Here is a 21,005-nt window from a genome sequence, read left to right on the forward strand (position 1 = left end):
AGTCAAGACACGATGGGCAGATGGGACAGGCTGGAGGAGAAGGGAGAGAGGAGGAGAGGACAAAGTTCAAAGCCATGGGAAGATTTAGTGTAAACTTGTCATGGAGGAGACTCCAGCAGACACATCTCAGCAGCAGGAAACCCAAACCACGACATCTTTGCAGAGAAGTTTTCAGCACAGGAAGTGCTCCAGTCTGCAGGACCTGAGCAAAGGCACCGGGGCAGGCAGGGCAAGAATGTGCAGCCACCTCAGTTCAAGTTTGTCCTCTGACACAAACAGAATGTGGCTCCAGCTGCTGTTGCAGCCCCACAAGGGTGAGATCCCTCTAACACCGACCTCCTGCCCACAGCCTGGTGCCAGGGAAGGCAGCATGGACAAGCAGGGACACCTGGCACTGGAGGTTGTGTAGCGTCCTTAGATGCAGCCAGCAATCCTCACAACCTCTGGGAAAAAAGGGATAATTACTCCAAAACACCTTTAAAGCCTCTCCATCGATTAGTGAACTTTGTATTGCTTTGAGCTGAGGCACTTCAGGCCAGTCCCACACCCAGCTCTCAGATGGAGAATAAAGAATGATACAAAATCACAGAATGGGGTGGGTTGGAAGGGACCTTAGAGATCAACCCGTTCCAACCCCCTGCCATGGGCAGAGACACATTCCACAAGACCAGGCTGCTCAATGCCCTACCCAGCCTGGCCTATCCTGCTCCCTGTCTTCCACATCATTCGCTCTGAAGAACCTGTGGAAGTTTTTTCACTCATTCATCAAAACACTTGTCCTGGCTTAGGTACCTGCTGTGTAATCAAACCTTGCACTTCTGGTGAAATAAAACAAATGCAGGTCAAAATGGCAGAAATGGTGTGAGAGCTCGAGGGCCCAGTTTTGATTTCACACACAGAATTAGCAAAATCCCTCGATTCCCAGCAGCCATTCCTTCCCCCCCATCTCTCCTCATTTATGAGGGGTTGGCTGTGCAGAAGGGAGCAGGACAACTCCAGCTGACCCAGGACCCTCCGGACAACAGGAGCAGTGTCCCAGCAATCCTGTCTCCATCCTCTCCCCCTGGACAAACATTCCCCCAGGCTGTAACCCCAGGAAGGGCTCAGGGAGCAGAGCAGGGAACCTGCAGCAGCTCAGCCCCTGACGTAGACAGATCACCACCCTCCTGCCAGAAAGAACCATTTCAGGGACTCCTTTCCACAATATTGGGAATTCCTGCAAAACTCCCGTTTCTGACGTGCTGCTCTGATGTGAAATATCCCCAGTGTTTGCAAAGGAGTGATTCTGAATGACTAACCAGCCCCGCATATATTTCAAGAAAACTTGGAAACAGCCTTGTTATTTTTGGAAACACGGACGCTTGTTCGGGGCGAGCTGGCAAGGGGGAATCACTGTGGAAAGTTACCCAAGGAACAGAGAGGCTGCAGTGCCACCTACTGCTTCACTCCGGGCTCGGATTTTGGATTTCGCAACAAACACGGAGACCAAAAGTGACACCCTGGAGTAGCCCCGAGATCAGAGAGCCACCCAGACCCGACCATGACCCAGATTCCTCACCAGAAGGTGCAAGGTCAGTGCCACAGACAATGATGGAAGAGCCAATCCTGCCTGGGAATGTTGCAGCCCACAGCATGAAGCGTGACGGACCTTCAAAAAGCACTTGATTTTTATTAAAATCATCCTTAGTATTCTTTTTTTGCACACAAATAGGAAAGTTGATTTGGACTCTTAATACATCCTCAACTTCACCACAGATCAGCAGCAGTAAGTTCCAAAGATATTCCAAAAGACATAGCAAAGGCACCTTGTATAAAAGTGTGGTTTGTATGTTTTTATAAATCCTTGAATTTATTTCTTTTCATAATTTAACCTTTTCATGTAATGATAAGCCTCCCTGCTACACAAGACAGAGAACAACTTCCTGGCCTCCAGTCTGCTGGTCAGTCAGTACTGTATAAAACTTCACCAGGTTCACAGAATTTATTAAAAAAAATATGAAGAAATCCAAAATAAAACCAGTTTGTGCTTATACGGAACTGCCCAGTTAAATATGAGACTATTCCTTGACTACATTTCAGTTTTCCCAACCACAAATTCACAAAACATAGATGATTCCACAAAGAAAACAGATGCTCCTTTGGGATTCCGAGTTCCCAACCGGAAAACAAACCATGCAGAAACGCCAGGGGAAGGTTGTTTTCTCCCCCAGCTACAGAGTATCAAAGAGCCCTAATTAGAATTTGCTACTCAGTACAACGTATTATCAAAATCACCAAAGAGAACATATCCATTTATTCATAAATGTGGTCTGGATTATCCAGGCATTGGAGATGCTTGGTTGGATGTGTGTCTGGTCTGGTTTGTGTTTGGTTTGGAATCCATTCATTTAGTCCTTAATTTGCCATTAAGGAACTGATACAGCAAGTGTGCACATTAAACATTTAAATGTGGGTGCCTGGAGGCACATGGAGCTAAACAACTGCAAGTGGTTATCCCTGGAAGTTTAAACAAGTGATTTTCCTTCCTCCACGAAGATGAGGTTAAAGGTTGGACCAGACGACCTCCAGAGATCCCTCCCAGCCTAAACTGTTCTACCACTCAAGCAGGAACGGGCAGTCAGGAAGTGCAGTGCAGAGGATAATGCTCTGGAACATCACTTCCCATTTGTGGTAGGGCTGGACAAAGTTCCTACATCCAGCTCTTGGGATGCCTCAGTCCACAGCTCTGCAAGGATTTAAGTGAGAAAGTGCCCTGACATCAGTAGCTGGGGGAGGCAGCACCCAGGGCCACTCATGAGGTAGATTTGATTACGTTGTATCTATATAAAAACCTGCCCTGAATCCCTCCTGTGCCAAATGCCAAAGTCCTTCTCCACAGACCAAAGGGATTCCCTAAGTAGTTTTGCCCATTTATCGTGGCTAAGAGAAATTCCTCACGGATCCTAATAAATGTTGAATACTGTCACACTACTTAGAGCAACGTTTTTTTGTAGAATACAGCTATAGAAAAATATATCACATTTCATGCTCTGTTCTTCCAAAAACTCCTACAATTTGGCCCGTAGGGAAAAAAAGGAAAAGCCTGCTCAGCGGTGCCAAGCTTTTAATGGTGTCCCAAAGCAATGCAGCTTTGAACAGAAAGTGAGGAATATTGGATCTGTGCAAATGAAGATTTGGGACAAGAGAACTTTGCTGTAATGGAAGGGAAACAGCATAGAAGAATCCTCAGGAATATTTCCACCCAGTTCTGGGCTCCCCAGCACACAGAAACCCCACGGGTTTGCTGCTGGGAGTCCAATGAAGAGACACAAAGATGATTAAGGGACTGGAGCATCTTTCACTTGAGGAGAGACAGGGAGAACTGGACTGTTCAGCCTGGAAAAGAGGGGGGTCAGGGAGATCTTCTCACCTGGCATAAATAAATATCTGTTGGGACAGAATGAGGAGGGAGCCAGAGTCTTCCCACTGGAGCCCTGTGACAGCACAAGAGGCAAAAGGCACAAACTGAAACACAGGAAGCTTCATCTGATCATAGGAAAAACACCACATTTTTTGTTGTGAGAAAGATCAAACACCGGGATAGGTTGTCCAAAGAGGTTGTGGAGTCTCCATTCTCGAAACCAGAAATCCCAAGCTCCTCAGTTTTCCTTGTTTCTTTTTTAAAAATGCTGATGGAGAACAAATTCTACTCCATCAGGTCACATCAGAACCATTAAATTGCAATAAAGATCAACAAAAAAGCAAAACTGCAGACCAGGTGTAATATACACTGAAGCACCAAGACTTTTTCTTCCACTTAAACCCTGCTCTACCTGATCCCTCAGTACACACAGGAGAGCCTTTAGGAGAGGGATTCAGACTAATTAATCCCAACTAAAATGTTATTGCACAAACTGGATTTATTCACCTCCTTCAACGACAGGTACCCACAGAAAGAGATGTGGGTCTTTCTTTTACCTCAGTGTTTGAACCAGACAAGGAGACAACTCTTTTTTGGTTCTTATTTGTACTAAATTTAAGGGTTACAAATGGGTCTGATCAAATACACATTCAAAGAACCTGCAAATACAGACATGAACTCCTCAGTTTAATTCCCTTTGTGCAAAATGCCTGAATTTAAGAGCACGGATTCCAAAACAGAAGACAAAATATAAGTAAAAGCGTCTTGCTCCTACAAAGGAACCGATCCTGCATCTAATTAAGGAATTGGCAAGATTCTATTAATTATGCCCCCAAGATCAAGGTTTGGCCAACTCTCTTTAGAGCCTGGGTGTAACTAAGCTCTAAATAAGTCTGCAGGAGGAGACAAGAGTGTGCAGAAGCAGCAAGTGGCACTTAAAAAGCCCAGCCTGGACCCACAGTGCTCAGCAAACAGCCCTGGTTTCCGTGGTGGTTGTGAGGAATTTGCCTTTGAATCTGCATTAAATAGCCAAATTTTCTACATCCTGCTTGATGCATTTGGGAAACATCTGTTTTGATTAAGCTGAAATCAGTGCAGCACGTTAACATCTCAGGGGAAATTGGGTTCATTTCATATGGATTTGAGGGCTGTGTTCTGGTGATATCAAGCGCTGAAGGAAAGGGGTGACACCAGACAATTCTGGGAGAAAAGGAAGCAAAGTGAAGCAAACTGCCACCATCCCGTGGGTAAGAATCACTCCCAGAGCAAAACAGCTTTCCAAATGTGTCTGTTGGGGTGCAGCAAGCTGAAAAATCGGCTTTCTCCACAGAAAATTTTCTTCTGGAGAAGGAAAAATAAAGCCAAAGCCAGTATTACACTCATCTGAAAAGGCCACTCGAGTATTATAGGTGCTGTAATTCAGTTCTCTCACATCCCAACATTCCTCCATCATCAGCCACCTCTGGTTTGATGAAAGCTCTCCACTGGCTGCTCCCAAGGGAAAGAGCAGCACAGGGATCTTGGGAATCTTCAGCTGTGGCTCACTCTGGGCATCTGGTTAAAGCTGCTCAGGGGGCCCATACGGGCACCAAAACAGTAAAATCAAAATAACACTGAACTACCACTGTCAGATCCATGAAAGACCTCCAGAATACTGTGACTCAAATAAAATTACAGCACTAGGAGCGCTGCAGGCACAGCTTGGAAGGGAGAACCCAAAGGAAATGCCTGAGGAGGTCTGTTGTAGCTGAAGTCCATTTTGATCCCCCGTTTTCTCAGTCCACTCTCATTTTTATCTATTGGATGTTATCAGACTCCTGCAACTCAGATTTTCCAAGCAGCTTAGAATTACAGATGACTTTCAATAACGTTTGGGTAACAAAGCTCCCTCAAGCTGACTTGGAAATCTCTCCTGTGCCCACTCAGCCTTGCAAGACAAGGACTACTCCATCGAGGATTTCCTAACTCAGGGTCCAGCAAGGAGGGCTTTCACTGGGAGGCTGTACATGGAACAATGGAATAAAGGATAATCTGAGTTCTCTGATGAGACTAAGCAGTTGGTGAAGTTTGCAGTGTTTTGAGCTCCTTACTGTGGCAATCACAGCAAGGCAATTTTGCAGACCTTAGTGTCATATTTCCCTGCTCCTTTGAAAAATACCCATCTAGTTTTCAACGCAGCTCTAATGATAACTCCACAAAACTCTGTGGTTTTGCTTTGTAGATCATTGAAGTATTTTGTCTCATGTTGCTCCACAGCTCTACTGTGTCAGCTCCAAATGAATCAAAGAGATCTCTGAGCAAAAGCTGTTTGAAACTGGTAACATTCTGGATTCTCAGTGGAACCACCAATTTTGCCTGATGAGGTTCACCCCAAAGGCTTCATTGACTTAAGCCAATCTTTCAACAGGCATGGCAGGAGTTTAAGGTTTCTGATGAACCATGAAACCAGGCAAGTTTCCGAGGAGCTTTTTGGGAAAGCTTTCCTTCATTCCAGCTCCGCATCACCTCGCAATTTTGCCACCACTCTCACAAGACCCAGGGGAGAGTTGTACAAGCTGTTGAGGAAAGCTGTGACAACTGGATTAGAATATCCAGCAGGCCCAGGGGACAAGGAGTTATTCACCAGCTCGTAGGCCAGAGCTCCAAGGGTCAGTCAGGGAGGAAGGAAAAAGCTTTCAGAGCAACACTGATCTCCTGTAACAAACAGGAACTAGTGGGTTTTTTTCTTTTAGGCAGGGTTTTACTGTAAAATGCTGATTCATCAATACTGGCAATGATGCACTTAGATCCAGGATAAAATTTCTGGACAGTGAGAGACACTCCAAACTGCCATGTATCCTCTGGAATGCTCCTGAAGCAGCTTTTAAGGTCACTTTTTAAAAGAAAGATTAAAAGCTACAGAAAACAACTGAGCTGCTGAAATCCAGGATCAGTGTTTTGCTCTGTCACACTGTTCCTATTCCAATTAGTTTCTTTGTGCTCCATCTCCTCCTTTCCCAAGCAACTGAGACTTCCTACCTCATGGAAGTCATGGAAAGAAGCTTTAAAGTCATAGGAGCTTTAAAGACTCCCTGGGGCTTCACTGTAACAAGGATGGGGAACACAAATCCTTCCTGTAGCTCGCCAAGGAGGTGCAAAATTCCCAATGTTTCTCACCAGTGCTGTCAAAACATACAACTGGCCAACACACTCATTTGGAGTGAGGTTGGGGGCTTTGACCACTTTGAAGCCAGGTTTGGGTTATGCCTGTGCCCCATCCCAGAGGGATGTCAAGCACAAGCAGAGTGATAATGGTCTTCTGCTCGTTTTGAAATCCAGAAAATGTATCAGCAGTGACCTCTGAGCAATGAAAGAAAATCATTTTTGTTTCTAATTCTGAAGAGTTCCCGTGTAGACTCTCCCCAGCAGAGCCTGTTTAGCAGCAGACCTGCTGAAGGTCTCATACCCAGTCACAGCTGCCCGGGCTGCAAATACAGATCTGCAGCAATTACATTTATCCTTTGGGTTATACAAGCAGCAGATCCACCAAATTCCAGGTCCTCTTCACTACCCAGCTCTGAGTTGACCTTACACTCCCTCTTTTAGTTCAGTTTAAACATTGTCATCTGCATTTTCTTGTTTGTCTAAATCCTTGGGAATCTAAATAAGAAAAGATGCACAAAGAGAGAAGTTTTGTGTTCTTTTTAACATGTTAACTTGGAGGACAAGGATTAGAAACCTCTGGGTGACACAGCCTGGAGTCAATTAGGACCAAACATTCCGTGTGCACGCTCTCCTCAAGGCAGTATCTGCAGCAAGTGTGTAATGCAAACCATGCTGAGCAGCTCTGTCCAGCCTCAGTCCTGCCCAGCTCCCAAGGATTCTGGCTGAATCTCACCAGACAGAAATGGGCAGTTCCTCTGTCATTAGAGAGCACCCAGGGAAGCAGCACAACAAAATGCTTCCTGCTGCTGCTAAAGGCAGGAGGCTGCGATTTCAGCTCAGTCGTCTGCTCTCACATTGAGCAATCCACAAATATTTGAGCTTTCTGGCAGCATAAACCCCCTCCCCTCCCAGTAGCAGAGTCTTTTGCTCTAAATGCTCCAAGACATTTCCATGTTTACCTTCTCTGGCTGTTGACAGTAAACTGCATAACAGGAGAGGGCACCTGTGATGCTTTTCCTGATTATTGATAACATCTAGAAGGCTTAAACATGGCCTTTCCTGCTTCAGTTTTTACAGGAGGTTAATTGAGATCAGATACTCAAAGCTGAGCTAATAGTGATGGAGTAAGTGCACAGTCCAGACTATGGAAAAAAAATGTTAAAAAATATTTGGAATAGTTAAATATACCCAGATCAGCCACAGAGCACTCAGGAAGACAAATGCAGGACTCTGAGCCATTCCTGGTTATCTGTGGAGTGCTCACTGAAAACATGTATGGAACTCCAGGAGACCAGAAAGCTGATTTTTAAAAGTTAGGGAACAGTTTAGGGACATTTAGCTCAGTATGTAGACCACAGTAGAATCCCTAGAGCAAAAAAAGACACTAGGAAATACCTTGGATACATGGAACAGAACAAAGTACAAAACAACTGGCTTAAAAAAATCAGATTTAGAGAGCAGGGAGAGGGAAAGCGTGGGGAGAAGTCAATTATTTGTTCTCTCCTTCCCCCAAGGACAGGGCAAGAGTGAAGGGCTAAATTTTAAAAACAAAAGAAATTCAGTTGAGAGGTCAAAAAGATGTTTCAAAGTTAAGTAACAGTTACTCAGAGAGGCTGTGAAATCACCTCTCACAGACTTCTAGACCCTGTCAGGGAGGTTTAGGCTGATTATTGACTTGATTACAGGTATGGCTTCCAGCCCCCAGCAGCTCCTCTTGCTCCTCCTGCTACCTGACATCCCATTTCATTTCTCCTTCCCTCACAATTTCCTCCTTGCACCACTTCTTCCCCTTTCCCTCCAGGGATAGGGAGCGGGAAATCAGACTTTAAGGAATTCTGCCTCAAATGAGTGACGAATTAAGACAGAATTAGTGTCACTAATGAGAACATTTTTCAGCCTTTATTAGCCCAGTGGCTAAGGTGACCTCTCATGCTCTGGTTATACAGCTGCTTCCATGGCAGTACCTCTAATTTCAAGAGTCACAAACAACTTAAAGAGCCGTTTTGGCTGAGATTTTCTAGGCATGAGGTAGAATTCCTGCATAGTGCAGCTTCCAAGATATTTCCCGTTTGGAAAAAATATTGTGCCACTGGAGAAATAACCCCTGGTCCTCTAGTCAGAGCCTGTATGACAACAATGCACGTGCAGGAGGCAGCAGGATCATGAGGATCCGCCGGGCTCCAGCGTTTCTTTCCTCTGGGAACTTCAGGACTTCAACGCTGCGTTACCATCAGCTCCTTCCCTGGGATGTGTTTTCCAAGGAACTCACCCATGGCATGTGTGACAAATGATATCTGTTGCATTTTATTATCCCCCTCTATCCCCGGGTTGCCATTTGAGCCGTGTCTGGCAGCAGTGCCGGGCGCTGATTAACGTCCCCCCCGGTGCCGCCGCTGCGGAACACGTGGGCTCCATTAGCCCGGCCAGGGATGGAATGATCCCTTGGAAATCACCCACCTATCCCACCAACGTGACTTACCAAAGCCAGGAATGTCCTAGAGATTAACTCTTGGGGATGGAAGATGTGAGTCAAACCACGGCTTGCTTTGTCAACCACCCATCGACCCCGAAACCTTCGGAAGAGCTTCGAGAGTTGAGGAGCAAAGTTATGGATTGAGACAGTGAGTAAATGAAAACCAAGGGCTGTCATTACTCCCGTGCACTTGGGCAATTTGAAGGTGTTTCTTCTTCAACCTCAGGCCACGACTGATAAAATAATCCTACAGAAGTCCTTAGGCATGTGCTTAACTCCTGTTAAAATCAACACCCCACCGATATTGTTGAAATTAAATGTGTGCTTAAATGTTTTTCTGAATCTGGGAACTTACTTGACAAGGGTTTATTTTCTTTATTTTCTTCTTGATTTATTTTCTTTATTTTCTTTTCTTTCAATGTTAACTCAAAAATGCTGTGGACACATAAATATTAGGCAAAATTATTAACTTTTTCTAGATTTCTTGGCCTTTAAAAAAAAAAAATCTGGTCTGGCTAGAAGGCTGTCTTATCATAAAACCAACATATTAAATTTCTCTGACAGTAAAATCTATCTATAGACATACAGTAACAACAAATTAACCTCAATCTGACATGAATGAAAACAGTTCCTAAGTGGTTATAGTTCCTAAAACAGAATCTATATGCAATAAATATAATTATTTCACTGAAATTGTTAGCACATGTTTTCCTTTTGCAACAGACATGTTCCCCGTACCATCTTTGTTGTATTGATATGTTCTTTAGTAGCCCCTTCTGTGCCTTCATCCTTGATTTAAATTTACAGTGACACATTTTTAAACAATAGCAGGAAACCTCACTTATGACTTTAATTATAAAATGGTGTTATAAAATTATATCCACATTTTACTTTTGGCAGTTGGCAATCCCCGTTTCACATAAATAACCCTTCTTGGCCTCAGCAGTTCTCTTTGGTTGATCTCAATGCTTACTGTATGTAATTGATATAAAAACACAAGGTTTAGGAAGCAGTTATTGGAACTTGTTAAAAGAAGTAGTCAAGTTCATAAACGCAGTCATTTTGCTGTGTTACATGCCAGGAGAATTAATAATGGACTTTTGGGAATAAGGGAGAAATTCAGGCTTTTTAAAGGAAGACTGATGTAACTGCAGTGTTCCACTCCTATGTTAATTGTTTGGCTCACAGAGCCACGGCTTTGTTTCTCTTCCACCCACAGCTGCTTCCAATAATTTTCCAAAACCTGACACATACACACACATCCACGTTATACATCCAGTTCTAGCTGCACATATGCACCAGCACCAAAACAGTTCTGGTGTGCTGAAGGAAAAAACAAGAGCAAATATGTTATACCTGGTGGTACAAATAAAAAAAGGAAAGACAATCATGGCACAAAAGGCTGTTCCAGAAGGCTGAAGTACAGCAAGACTAGAGATGGAGCTGCTTCGAGTCACTTCATAAACCAGTTCACACCAAGAGGCTGATTTTCAGCTGAAGATCCCAAATTTGCACAAAGCCATCTCTGTCTTACCTTTGCACATGAATGTGCAGGAGTTACTTGTCTGCATGAGCAATTAGCTCCAAAATTGGATCCTCTGAGGGACAATTGTTGCACAGGAGCACAAAATGTCACCTGTGCATAGCTCAGGGATAGACCCATCTGAAAAACTCAAGCAACACCTTCTTAACTTATACCTGACCATCACACAGCATCACTCGCAGGATTAAAGTTAATTAAAGCCTTGGATGGACTGGAGACAAAACCCAGCCCAATTCTCACCAGCTCTGGGCCCTCCAAACCCTTCACTGAGCTGGTGGGAGCTACAAATTGTCCTTCACTCTGAAAACAAGTCACTTGGGTCAGGCCCCACTCAAAGGTTTTCCTTCTGCCGTTTTAAGGACCCAGCCTCAAAAATTCAAACTTATTAGAACTAATTTATGAGAAAGAATTCAAAACCATCGAGAATGTTATTCTTAAACTTCCATTTGGCATCTGATTTATCTCATACCTCAAATAAAAACCAGTTTAAGACAACAGAAGGGGACTTTGTGCTTTCTGGATCCACCGGCTCAGATCCTGAGGGATGTGTCCTACAAGCCAAGGCACACAAGGGGACAGAGCCACTGCTCAGAACTGAGTTTGTGGATGGCCAGAGGTCTGTGATGCCACAGATTGTCACTAACAACTGCCAGATGTGGATGGCTGGAAGCAGGAGCAGCCTGGGAATTCAGAGGAAAGCTGAGATGTTTAAAATGTCCGTGCTGTCAGCAGGGAGGTGGGAAGCAGGACAGAGGGACCAGGACTGTGAGTCTCACACAGAAAGAGACTGGACTGACCTGCAAGACAAAGCTAAATAAAATTATTAAACAAATGGATGTTTAAATTATAGGTCACTACCCTGGGGTAAAGACTCGGCTTTGGGAATAGGGAGGGAACAAATACTTTTCCTCTACCATACTCACTCCAGCTGATTTTATACATCCAAAATGTGATGGAGTTGGTGTTTGCTCAGCCAAGGGTGTAACTGGTCATATATAAACCAGTCTCTTAAGCACCATCAGGTACCAAGGTGCCTCCTATTCCTTTCCAGAGAACAGGGACAACACACCAATTCCTGGAAGCAAGAGCCATTCCATGCTTTTGGCCACTCAGCCAGGAAAGCTCGAGGACACTGGGATTTCAAAAGCTTCTTGCCTTCTCCCTTCTTCACCATGCAAGGGAGGAGACAACCCCGTCCCTGTGACATAAAATTCATTCAGTAAATCAATCCTAAGAGTTTTAATTCTTCTCAGTCACTGAACTATAACACCCATTTCAGCCTCTCAAAGCCTGTCCCTGCTCACCTGAGACCTACTGGCTTTAACTGGGGCTCTGCCCACGGGAGAGGTGCCACACCAGCCCTGCCACCTGTCCCAGAGGTCCCAAAGCCAGTGGCTTCCACCCTAAAGCCAGCACAGCTGTCAACTCTTTGGGTTTGGTATTCCTCACTGCTCTTTTTCTCCCTTGGCCACCGCCAGGTTTGTGCAAGTGTTAAACCAAACCTGAAAAAGCAGTGCCAGGGAACACGTCGCTTTTTCCCTGAGGTTCAGCTGAGGAGGCCACAGAGACCAGCCTGGAATTCTCTCTCCCACAGATGGGACAGTGTTGCTGGATAAATAGGAAGCTGGCTACCCAGAAGTGGAAGAAATTACTTCAGAGGACGCTGAGACTCCTGGGACTTTCACATTTCCTAACACAAGTTTCAATTTTGCTATTTTTGTTGAAAAGGGGGTGTTCAGCCAAAGGAGAAGCCCTTCCTCCTCACAATTCCCACTGCTCTATGCAATATTAATACTTAAACCTTATCATTGGGGATGGTCATATTTTGTGGAACCTGAGGTTTTGCAGACTTCTTGAACTTCTGCAGGGGGAGAGTGGGAAAGGGAAGCTCATCACATCTTTCTTTGTAAGCCTGTGATTTGCTTTTCCCTGTGAAAGAAGATTTAGGGTTTTTTTTTCTTTTTAGCCTCATATTTTTCTGCTTAAAGACCTATCTCCAACACTCAGGTTCCAAGCAAATAATAACAACAACAAAAAAAAAAAGCATCACAACAGAGAAACTTGGGTTTTCTGGCTCAAATAACAACTGAAATCAGAACCCAAAGCCACTTCCATTCCAAGTCATGGGTGATGGTGGGCATTGGAATTGCTGAAGGAGAAGCAGGACAAAGAGTATGTTCATTGTGTTGCTCCAAAAAGCAGCTGAATCCTCCCTGTTGGATCAACACAGTCCCAGAAGCCAGAAAACACTACAGCTCAAACCAGTTTAAACCTTCCCTCACCTCTAAACTTTAAAGCTTAGCAGTGAATTAATGGATTTTCTACTACAGTGAACATCAGAAGCATTTATAAAGCTTTCACCTTACTTTTATTCAGTAAATAATTTCGCAAAACTGAGGTAAAATCTCAGGTAAAATAAAAAATTGCTAAATTTGTATTTTTGCCCACAGAGGTGGGTGGAATTTTTTCAGTTGGTTTTGGCAAACAAGGTATTTGTGCCCTCCAAGGCTCCTCTAAATTTTGGGGCCCACCTCCTGCAGAAGACACTTGACTGGACATTGAGCATCAGCACTGCAGCCATCAAGATTCACCCTCACACAAGGCACTCACAAAATCACTTTTCTCAAAGCCCCCGGTTTTAAATCCCTCCTTTATTTCAGTGTTTTCCTGGCCTGAGAACTGGCACAACAAAAAGCTCTCTGCTTCCAGGACCTGGGTGATAATTCAGCTGCAATTTGTCTTCTAAGGTCTCAGAAGTTTTCACTCTTTAACAAAAATCGGCTTTGTAAGAGTAACAAATTGTCCGAGTACATCAAAACTCGATAAAACATCAGGCTGAAGAGCCCCAGCAAATCCCAAAAGAGAGGCTCTTAAAGAAATTTATGGAACAACGGTGTCCTCTGCTGGCAGGAACCAGACTCAACTTGTAACGCTGAACTGCAGCGCCTTCCCCGGGATCCCGGGACATCACCAACGCGACAGGGAATGGTCTGAACGGGAAGCCCAGAAAGGGCCAAAATCAGCACTAGGACAAAGTGGCATTCGGATATTCTTGTCTGGTTTACCTTGGATGAGGACACAGGTCAGGGATATCTGATGCATAAACCTTTAATGACAAGACATAAATCTGAATATGATTCCAGAGCAGCCTCTGTGATTCCAAGCCCCAGAGAACAGGGCAGCAGCATGGAATGGGATCCAGATCCTCCTCTCAACCTCACTGCTGGTCCTCAGGGTGTCTCCAAGCAAATCAGGCCTCTTCCAACTATTTAGATTTTAAAAGCATCAGAGCAGTGAAGGTATTGTTTGCCCACCCAGACCTCACCCCAAAAAGGAGCTGAGGGGCTTTCAAGAGCACACAAAGGACATGGGAGTCTGGGATTTATTTCCAAGGGTTGCACATGTACTAAAGAATAGAGTATTCCAGTTCCAAGAGAGGCCTACAGGCCCCTACCTGACCTGGCTGTCCCAGGAACTCTGATAACAACCCAACAGCTTATGTTTTGGTGACACTTCCCTAAACCTGCTCTAATTCTCAAAATAAAAACCAGCATAGTTGAACCCCAAGTTTAGGTCTGACACACCAGAAAGTTCTGAAGACAGAAAAAAATCAGCCAAAGATAAACTCACCATTTTCACCCTCAGCAGGCACCTGTCCTGTGTTCCTTATGCTCCTTCTTTGCCTCACGGGGTAGTTGCACAATGATAAAAAAGCTCATAAATCCCAATTATCATAAAAAATAAGCATTGTTAGAATTCTAGTTAGTTCTAGGATCTAATTAGAACCATAAAATCACACAATGACATGTCTTTCCCATCAGCAGAGCTTGATAATTCTCTTGAAACTCACAGGGTTATTATCCAACATATTTAGAAAGACAGAACAAACTTTTGGGCTCAAATTCACTTTATCAGATCCCTTGAGTTCTATTTGTTTGCTCTTTCCAAACACACAAGCCAGTTTAAGAGAAGCTGCTACCTCTCCCAATAAGCTTTGTTTCCTGGATACAGAATCATAGAAGGGTTTGGGTTGGAAGGGACCTGAAATATCATCCAGTGCCACCCCGTGCCATGGGCAGGGACACCTCCCACTGGTCCAGGTTGCTCAGAGACCCATCCAACCTGGCCTGGAACACTTCCAGGGATGGGGCAGCCACAGCTTCTCTGGGCAACCTGTGCCAGGGCATCACCACCCTCACAGGGAAGAACCTTTTCCTGATATCTAATCCAAACCTACTCTTCCAGTTTGAAGCCATTCCCCCTGTCCTGTCACTCCAAACCCTTGTAAAAGGTCACTCCCCATATTTCTTGTGGGCTCCCTTCAGGTACTGGAAGGCCCCAATTAGGTCATCCCAAAGCCTTCCCTTTTCCAGGCTGAACAATCCCGATTCTTTAAGCACTTCAAGTATTTGACACCCCTGAAGTACTGCAGCTACACCACCACTACAACAAGAGTTCTTCCAGCTTTTTTCAGGAGCCAATAGAAGTCATCAGTGGGAGAAACCCCAACACCTGCAAAACAACTGCACTGGGGCTTAAGGAAGCAGAAGCCAGGCTCAGGATATGAGGGTTGGGAATCAGGGCTCACATTTGGCAGGTTTTGAGGGTCACAGTGGCAGTATTTTGGTGAAGAACAGGGTAAAAAACACTGTAAGGTTGAATGAGATGAGGTGACCAAAACAAGCGAGTGAATTCCATTATAGGAAAACAGTGGAACTATTTCTAATGATCCTTCAGCTTAGTCACCAATTCTATTTATATGTTTTAAGGGACCGTAAATATTTTTGTTGGCACTCGGGACACAAAGAGAGCCTTCCAGTTTCTATATAAAGAAGTCATTTTGGACAGATCAAAACAATAAAGGCCCAGGGCTCCTGGATGACAGATGCCAGGATGTTAGTAACCATAAATGGGTTTCAAATATGGCCCCAGCACCATCCCCCACAGTAGCCCTTTCAAGTGGGAATTACAAATTGCTTACTTGGAGAGGAAATTTCAAACAGGCCACTTATCAAAAAGTGCCAAATAAACCTGTCATTGGGATAGGAGTTACAAACCATTCCTAAACTCTGCAGACATTTCCTGAGCCTGTGAACTCTGATCTTGGCTTCTAATAAACATGACATCAGCTCCCCAGCCCTGCAGACACAAGACACATGACCCACCACTGTGTTTTTGCTTCCTCTGCAGCTCCTTCCAGGATCTGCTCCAGAGCACATCATCAATGGAAGCCTTCCCACTTATTTCAAAATTGGGTTTGGATCAGGCCCTTAGAGGAAGGGCAGGACAAGCACAGCATGGAATCAGTGTCAGAGCTACAAAGGTTACTGCAGGTACCCCCTTAAAAGCAACAATGAATCCGAGAGCTTGGAGGAGTTTTGCAGGTATTGAATTGGTAAGTGGGATAAGACAAGAGTCCTGTTGCTGCCAAAGGCTTGTTAACTGCTCCCATCTCATCCTAAAAATGTCATGGAACCTCTAAAAGCTCTGATTAAGCATGTTCTGGATGGTCACTGAATAACATCCAAAACATGCTAAGAATGATCACAATACCCTGAAAAGATTTCAAACATTGGAATGACAGTCACCTTAATTTGCAGAGAAATTCCAGGGAAGAATTAAGATTGCTAAAGCTCTACAGTTTACATTTTCCATGTAGGGACTTTCTTTGCAGCTAAGATTTCTCCTTTGGAATTAAACTTGGAATAATAGATTTAAAATAAGAGCTCCCATTTACCTCTGTGCTGGAAACCCAATGGAGCCCCTTGTCTGATACACCAGACAAAATGGACCATCCACTCAAGAAGCCAAAATTTCCATAAACACAGAACTGGGTCTCTAGGAAAAGTAACTTAAAAAACATATTATCAATAGACAATCTTTACAAATAAGATATTTGTAAAGATTATGGAATATTCACTTAGAAATGGAACCTTCTTCTCTACTCATCTCTAAAGAACAGACATTTCCTTCACACTTAGGTATTCCCAAAAAAATTCCAGATCAAGCATAAGTCAGAGCTGGCGGAGTATAATACACGATGCATAAGAAATTCTTGTTTCAAATCTCCTTGATTAAGACATGAAACTTACTGGAAAAGACACCTCCCAAAGACACCAAGACGGGAAGTTATAGCAGATGTGGATCTAAAAAGCTGTGCAGGGCTCTGGGAGCACAACTGCCCACTTTTGATTTCTGACTTTTCCCTCTTCCATCCTCATCAATTCAGAGCCTGCAATTCCTAAAACCAGGAAATTCCTGCAGGTCTGTAAAGGTCAGAAAGGAGAGCTCCCTGCTCCAGAGTGTGACCTGAGCACCAATGTCTCTAGTCAAGTTTAAAGCCTTTACTTTAAATAAGTAACATTCTAGCCCAGAGGTGCTGCAACATCCCCAGGTCACACTGGCCTTTGCACGGGGCTCTCCTGCCAGTTATAATGGAAATGTTTCACTCCTCTCCTGGCAGGAACTCCCTGGCATTCACTGGGACACGAGGAAGTCACTCTGGGAAACAGATACACAAGGAGACACATTCAGCGCTCTCACGAGGCTGAGCAGGTCCTCGGGAACCTGCAAAGCTCAAAGTTCTCCATGTAAAAAATACATGGATCTCCCCAAGAAGGTTCTGCTCCAAGAAGGACCAGCTATCCTCGACCAACATCATGGATCTGCAGCACTTTAGCAGGAAAGCACAGCTCAGGATGAACCTGGACTGCAGGGAGGGAAGTGCCCAGGAGGGAGCTCGCTGGAGTCAGGGTTAGTCAGGAGAGCCACGCTCTGACCAAGGGAGCCAAGTGATCCTTAACGACCAGGAAAAATCCAGTGCCTTGGATTTACTGACTCAGGGAGCACACAGCACCTCCCACCAAGGTGCTGTGGCATCCATACCCAGGAGGAAGGGTGTCAGCCCTGAGTCAGGCAGCTCCCAAGGACTGGCTCTCCCCAACCCAAACCCAAACTGTGCCCAGCCCTGCTCAGTCCTGACATTACTGTAGCCCAAGGTTAAGCTCATCTCCCACGGGCTTTCTAAAATAAAAACCTTCCTGCTTATAAACAAAACCCAATTTCCCAACCCAGGCCACCAGGACCACGCTTGGAAGCCCAGCAGTTTCCCTGCACTTCCAACATCCCTGCAATCCAACCAGCTGAAGGCAGGGAGACAAAACCGATTTCCCACTTGGGAACAAACCTGAATATAGGAGTAGGACTTGTGTTTTTACACTGCTGACCTACATTTGCAAATCCCTGGAGGTAATTCTGTAAAAGGGAAGAGCTATAAAGGCAGCTACTTTGAGTTGTTATGCAATAGGAAGCACAGCTGTGCTGAACAAAACCAGTCTGTGACAAGGGGAGCAAACAAAAGCCATGAAGTTCCACGTAGGAAAATCTAATAAATTTTGGACAACAAAAGAAGAGACTTTTAATTAACTTGTTCTCATTGAGTGCGGAGATAATTAAATTACAGAAACAACCACATTAGTGTAATCAGTTTAGAAGAACCCACAAACAAAGGGTTTTTTCAAGATCCATCTATAAAAAAAGAAGCTCCATTTAAACTGCATTACTCTTCCCTTGGTAAATGCACTCACGTGCTTGCTTTCGGAAAGGAAAGAAGATCCTGACTCCAATTCAGTTTAATCAAATCCTTGAAAAACTACCACAACTTCTGATCCATTCTTCAGAAGTTCTGAATTTTTATTTTTCTTCTATTCATGCAGTCACTCAGGAATCTCACCTTCCACTTCATCAAGGTGTGTCTCCCTTCCTTTCAGCTGCACAGTAAAGACTGACAATACGACTTGCCTGCATCAAAGGGCTTAAAATCACAAATAAAAAGTGACAAATAAAACAACTACACTACACAGAACTACTTTGCTAAAGCCAAAACATTGGGGTGGATTTAATTTTTGGGAATTTTGGGAATGAGATCTTCAAGGCTTGCTAATGGGGACTGACTGCTTCAGAAGGGAGTATATTTGTTAGGATGGGAGGTGCCTGTATCAAATCACCACAGAATCATAGAAAGGTTTGGGTTGGAAGGGACCTTAAAGCTCATCTCATTCCAATCCCCTCATTCCAACACTTTCCACCATCCCAGGTTGCTCAAAACCTCATCCAACCTGGCCTTGAGCACTTCCAGGGACGGGGCATCCACAACCTCTCTGGACAACCTGCCATGAGGGGCCTTCCCTGCTTGAGCTGCAGTATTTTTGAGCCCAAACAACAACCCACCTTTCCAGTGTCAGCCAAGGTAAAAGTCACTCGTGGTTTGATCCATGAAGGTCCAGCAAAGAGTTCACACCAGGCCAAAGCACGAAGGAACACCTTAAACAGGACCAACTGCCACCTGTCCAGTCCAGCTGCACTGGTTCCAATCCCAGAGTCTTTTCCCAGCAATTTAAGGCCTCTGCTGGGGATAGGTTTTGTATGAGTAACGAGATACTTTTTAAGTAGATAATGCTCCAGACAGACTTCAGTCAGCTGGGTTAAAAATATATTTATATACATCTATAAGAGTTAGAACTATAAAAGAAGCTGCATGTCTGCCACTACTTGCTTTTCCTTAAAAAAAAAAAAAGTATATAAAAAATATCATGGCCTGTTTTTTTATGACATAATATTTCAATGGAAGATCTTTTCTCCCAGATGCCATCTTTACACCTAAGAAAGGCCAATACAGGTCCCTCACGCTATTCCCTGAGCATGCAGTAGCCAGTGTTTATCAAATCTGGAACACGATGCCACGCACACCCGTGGTGGCAGAAACCTCCGGTGCTTGCTGGGCCCAAAACAACAGTAACCTGGGAGAAAATACCACTTACACACCTTGATGTGGGGGCAGAAAGACCACGATGGATTCACTTCCACCGTAAGGGCGAGCAGGAGACTCAGGCAGGAAAAACAAACTTTCCAGAGAGTCCCAAAGAGGAAGAGAGTTCTGTGCCCTGAGAGTCCATCCTGCAGATGTGCCTGTGAGGCGGTTTTACCCCACGTGTGTGTCCCGTACACCCCTCGTGTCGTGGCAGGCGCTCTCACGGGCTGAGCGGGACCGAGAAGGCCACCAGGTGTCCCTGTGCCGCAGTTCCAGCCGCGGCCACGCCGGTCCCCGCTCCCGGGGCTGCAGTGGCACCTGCTGGTCACACGCGGGCACGGTTGTCATCGCTCCGAAAGTCCCTCACGTGACAGAGGAGCTTCTCGGGCCTCTTGCACAATCGTTTTTCCTCCGCTGCTGCTCCGCGTTGTTGTCATTTGTTGTCGCTGCTGCTGTGGAGACGCTACAGCACCAGATGTCACGGCTGCCTGTCACCCTGTGACAGGAGATGTGACAGGAGATGTGAACGCCTCGGGATGTGTAAGTGTCACTGCAGCCAAGCCACGGTTAGCCCGTGTCCTACCAGCAGCACAGGGCAGTGCCAGCTGATGCCAGGCCCTCTGGAAAGGCCCGTGGGGTCAATTATTGCCAGCCCCTGAGCTGGGACATTTGGACCTCCCTGAATCACAGGATGTGATTCAGTCACAGGTAGCAGAGAGAAAAGGCTGAGCTTGGGCTGGCACAGACTGAGGGAGGTTTGTGTGCAGTGTGGCAGGACAGGGGGAAGTTTGTCATTAGGGAGTTTCAGCTTTATCAACGCTCAGCTGTGACAGCAAAGCAAAAATAAACACGGGCCAAGTTTGAATAATGCAGTTAAACATCGTATTGTAGCTCTCAGCTTGTGGAAATTCAAGTAACCAATGCTCCCCTGGTTTTACAATGAAATCAGAGGTTTATTCTGTCACTAATAACTGGCCCTTCAGCAAGCACAGGCAAGAAACCCAACTTTGGGTCAGGGCCAGAAAACAAGAGAGATGAAGATAACACCACCATAACAATTGCTGGTTTAGGCATCTTCAGAGATGACTCCTTTCTAAAGAAATATTTCAAGGCTTGAAAACTTTGCCAGTTTTTAAAGAGTTGTGCCCTTGTGGGTTTTTTTCTTTCCTTGAATGAGTTTTTAAATAATCAATACAATATTTGCTAATGGGTTCAGAACACACCTGAATCATATTGTCAAGTTTTCTTCGCTATTCTCTAAGTCCAGCCTGGCTTTCAGAGATGAAGCTCTGAGAAACATGAATTAACATGAGGGCAAAAATAAAATAGTAAGAGTTGGTAATCCAGACACAGACTGGAAGGGTGGGGAAGAAAAAAAAAAAAACAAACCAAGAAAAAACCCTGCCTTCAGGCACATGAACCTGCAACATGATTTTTCAGCGTGTTAATTACGCTACAGCTTTCCCCAGGTCAGTCACAAGCCTTGTGGGGAACTCCAGGTGCTGCTCAGCCCTTTGGAAAAGGCTGACACTGATTTAGGTGCCAGGATAGACACAGGAGAGTCTTGTTTAAAGCTTCTATTTTTAAAAGGCTGAGTCTGGCATTAAAAAGAAAAAAAAATTGCGCATTTGGATGG

At 44.8% G+C, this 21,005-nt stretch overlaps 1 protein-coding gene across 3 annotated transcripts in view; it reads right to left on the bottom strand.

The window, feature by feature from the left end:
• BMP2 (bone morphogenetic protein 2) overlaps positions 1-21,005 on the bottom strand; it is a 216,395-nt gene that overhangs the window by 153,853 nt on the left and 41,537 nt on the right. The window contains exons 1-2 of one of the 3 annotated variants that reach the window (XM_027693288.1): positions 14,988-14,998; positions 6,352-6,356 (exon numbers count right to left, since the gene is read on the bottom strand). The exons of 1 other annotated variant lie outside the window; for it this stretch is intronic. The gene's annotated coding sequence lies outside the window, so the exon portion shown is untranslated. Of the gene's footprint in view, positions 1-6,351; positions 6,357-9,372; positions 9,407-14,987; positions 14,999-21,005 lie in introns of those variants that run through there. One more of the 3 variants, XM_027693290.1, reaches the window with a different exon arrangement.

This window comes from Neopelma chrysocephalum, unplaced genomic scaffold, assembly GCF_003984885.1.
Source record: "Neopelma chrysocephalum unplaced genomic scaffold, ASM398488v2 Primary Assembly neopelma1_91, whole genome shotgun sequence".
Lineage (NCBI taxonomy): Eukaryota > Metazoa > Chordata > Aves > Passeriformes > Pipridae > Neopelma > Neopelma chrysocephalum.